The following is a 4,192-nucleotide window of genomic DNA, read 5'->3' as shown; positions in this document are numbered from 1 at the left end:
CCTTGGCAATCAAAGGGGTGTCAGAGAAGCCAAGCGCGCTCAACGTGAAGCCTTCTGTATTGGTTGTGAAAGGGCCTCCGGTTGATGTTGAAGCGAACCAGGAGAGGCAAAAGGTGGTCGTGCCAGGGGTCCCGGGCAAGCCTGTCATAATCGTGGAAGGGGCTCGTGTTACCCCCGTTATCATTAAGCCAGTAATCCAGTTACCGATGGTTGACACAAAGGCCATCCCATGGAATTACAAACAGGTGGTAATAACATACAAAGGGAAAGAAGTAGAAGAAGAAATCAATGAAACCGGAGGACTAACTCGTTTTGGGAGATGTTTTGCCCCAGAAGAACTGAGGAAAACCAAGCCATCCAAGGACGGCCACATCCCAGTAAAAAAGCCGATCACCGAAGAAGAGGCTGAGGAATTCCTGAAAAAGATGAAAATGCAAGACTATTCCATTGTAGAACAGTTGAGGAAAACACCAGCTCAGATCTCTCTTCTGTCTTTGTTGATACATTCAGATGAACACCGCAAAGCCCTGATGAAGATTTTGAACGAGGCCCATGTTCCTGATAAGATCACGGTGAACCACTTGGAAAAGATTGCTAACAAGATTTTCGAAGCGAACAGGATCACTTTCTCAGATGATGAACTCCCTATAGAGGGTACAGAACACAATCGAGCTCTTTATCTCACAGTGAAGTGCGAGGATTTTGCTGTCTCAAGGGTACTGGTGGATAACGGTTCTAGTGCGAATATTTGCCCTCTGTCCACTTTGCAAAAGTTGAAGATTGGCACCGAAAGGATCCACATTAATAATGTATGCGTTCGAGGCTTCGATGGAGGAGGGAAAGATTCTGTCGGTGATATAATGCTAAATTTGTCAATAGGGCCGGTTGAGTTCACTATGGAGTTCCAAGTGCTAGATGTGACTGCCTCTTATAACTTGTTGTTGGGCAGGCCCTGGATCCACGCTGCCAAGGCAATCCCGTCTTCTCTGCATCAAATGGTAAAGTTCGAATGGGACAAACAGGAAATAGTTGTGCACGGTGATGAGAACTTATCTGCTTACAATGACACAATCGTTCCATTTATTGAAGTTGAAGATGATAAAGGGCCTTGGGTTTACCAAATGTTCGAAACAGTATCTGTCGGGAAAATTCCCGAAGGAGAATGCATCCTAGGTCCAAAGATACCATCCGCGTCTGTCATGGTAGCAAATGAAATGTTGAAGAATGGTTTTCTGCCAGGCAAAGGTCTGGGTTCATCTCTGCAGGGTATTGTGCATCCGGTGTGCCCACGTGAAAGTTTTGGTACATTTGGTTTGGGATTCACACTCACAGGGAAGGACGTGAAAAAGGCTAAAAGTTTGAAAGGAAAGGCATGGTCACTTCCTAAGCCTGTTCCACATATCTCCAAGTCTTTTGTCAAGCCAAGGGTCGCAAAACGCCCAATATCAGCGGTCCCAAAACCTGTGGTCGACTTTGATGAAGAGTTGATCAAGAGGTTCCAGAGTTTGTTTGATGAGGTTAATATGGTAGAAATCGGGGAAGGTTCCAGTAATGCCGATGTGCAGCTCGTTGGGCCAAATGTGAAGCTTAGCAATTGGAAAGCTACTCCTCTCCCCGCCCGGAAGGAGTTTTGGTAGTTTGCTTTGTTTTCCTTTCTGCTATCTGGGTTATTCCAGGGTTGTAATCCAGATTTTTATTTTTTGCTTGTTTTGATGTACAAACCCTCCTATCCTTTTATTTTCAATGAAATACAATTTCCCGTTTTCCATTAATCCTGACAGCGTTTCATTTTTGTTTTTGCTTTCTGTACAGTTCCTTTTATGCTGGTTTCAATGACATGACATGCATGAGGAATTTTCAGCCAAATCTTAAAAGCCAATCTAATTCTGAAACAACGATCCAAGAAGTAGAGGGTGATGATGAAACAGAATACGATGAAGAGGCGGTATTTGAGGAAGTCAGTAGAGAACTAAAACACTTCGAAGAAAAACCCAAGCCTAATTTGAATGAAACCGAAGCAATCAATTTAGGGGATCAAAATAATGTCAGAGAAACCAAGATAAGTGTGCATCTGGAACCGCAAATCAAGGAAGAAATAATCAAAATACTATTTGCATACAAAGATGTCTTTGCATGGTCGTATGACGACATGCCGGGTTTGAGTACTGATTTGGTAGCTCATAAATTGCCAACCGACCCTACATTCCCTCCTGTCAAGCAAAAGTTAAGAAAGTTCAAGACTGATATGAGTGTGAAGATTAAAGAAGAAATCACAAAGCAACTGGAGGCAAAGGTCATTCGGGTCACTCAGTATCCCACTTGGTTAGCTAATGTGGTACCAGTACCAAAGAAGGATGGTAAGACGAGGGTGTGTGTTGATTATCGTGATCTCAACAAGGCAAGTCCAAAAGATAACTTTCCATTGCCGAATATCCACATTCTGATTGATAATTGTGCCAAGCACGAGATCGGGTCTTTCGTGGATTGTTATGCGGGATATCATCAGATCCTGATGGACGAGGAAGACGCAGAAAAGACAGCATTCATCACGCCATGGGGGACGTATTGCTACCGGGTAATGCCATTCGGTTTAAAGAATGCTGGGGCAACTTACATGAGGGCAATGACTACTATATTTCATGACATGATACACAAGGAAATTGAGGTTTATGTAGATGATGTGATCATAAAGTCAAAGAAGCAGTCCGATCATGTTGGGGATTTGAGAAAGTTTTTCCAAAGGCTCCGCAGGTACAACCTCAAGCTCAATCTGGCGAAATGTGCATTTGGTGTTCCGTCGGGGAAACTGTTGGGATTCATAGTCAGTCGACGCGGCATCGAGTTGGATCCGTCAAAGATTAAGGCCATCCAAGAACTACCACCACCAAAGAATAAAACTGAGGTGATGAGCCTGCTCGGGAGGTTAAACTACATCAGCAGGTTTATTGCTCAACTCACGATGACTTGTGAGCCCATATTTAAGTTACTAAAGAAAAATGCTGCGGTTAAGTGGACCGATGAGTGTCAGGAAGCATTTGATAAGATCAAGAATTACCTGCTGAACCCCCCTGTGTTGGTCCCGCCAGAACCTGGGAGACCTTTAATCCTCTATTTGACAGTCACGGATAATTCTTTTGGTTGTGTGTTGGGTCAACACGACATCACGGGCAAGAAAGAGCAAGCCATTTATTACCTCAGCAAGAAGTTCACTCCTTATGAGGTTAAGTATACTCTTCTTGAAAGGACATGTTGCGCCCTGACTTGGGTGGCGCAAAAGTTGAAGCATTATCTGTCATCCTACACTACTTACCTCATTTCTCGCATGGATCCTCTAAGGTATATCTTTCAGAAGCCTATGCCCACAGGGAGGTTGGCAAAGTGGCAGATTTTACTCACAGAATTTGACATCATCTATGTGACTCGAACCGCGATGAAAGCCCAAGCCCTAGCCGATCACTTGGCCGAGAATCCGGTGGATGAAGTATATGAGCCACTGAAGACTTATTTTCCTGATGAAGAAGTGATGTATGTTGACGGGGCTGATCATGATGAAAAGCCAGGTTGGAAACTCTTCTTTGATGGAGCTGCTAACATGAAAGGTGTCGGAATAGGTGCTGTACTCATTTCTGAAACAAGGCATCACTACCCTGTAACAGCTCGACTTCGATTTTATTGCACTAACAACATGGCTGAATATGAGGCATGCATTCTGGGTTTGAGGCTAGCTATAGATATGGGAGTTCAAGAAATATTGGTTTTGGGAGACTCAGATTTGCTGGTTCACCAGATTCAGGGAGAATGGGAGACCCGTGATTTGAAGCTCATACCGTATCGACAATGTCTGCATGATCTTTGTCAACGATTCAGGTCGGTAGAATTCAGGCATATTCCCAGGATTCATAATGAGATTGCCGATGCCTTGGCTACTCTGGCATCAATGTTACACCATCCGGATGAGATTTATGTCGACCCTCTGCGAATCCAAATCCGTGATCAGCATGCCTATTGCAATGTGGTTGAGGAGGAACTTGATGGTGAGCCTTGGTTCCATGATGTCAAGGAATACATCAAATCAGGGGTATATCCGGCACATGCCACAGGCGATCAAAAGAGAACCATTCGACGTCTGGCTAGTGGATTTTTCTTAAGTGGGGGAATATTGTACAAGAGAACTCCAGATCTAGGATTACTA

Source organism: Nicotiana tabacum, chromosome 4 (assembly GCF_000715075.1).
Source record: "Nicotiana tabacum cultivar K326 chromosome 4, ASM71507v2, whole genome shotgun sequence".
NCBI classification, from domain to species: domain Eukaryota; kingdom Viridiplantae; phylum Streptophyta; class Magnoliopsida; order Solanales; family Solanaceae; genus Nicotiana; species Nicotiana tabacum.
This window is presented reverse-complemented; position numbering follows the sequence as displayed.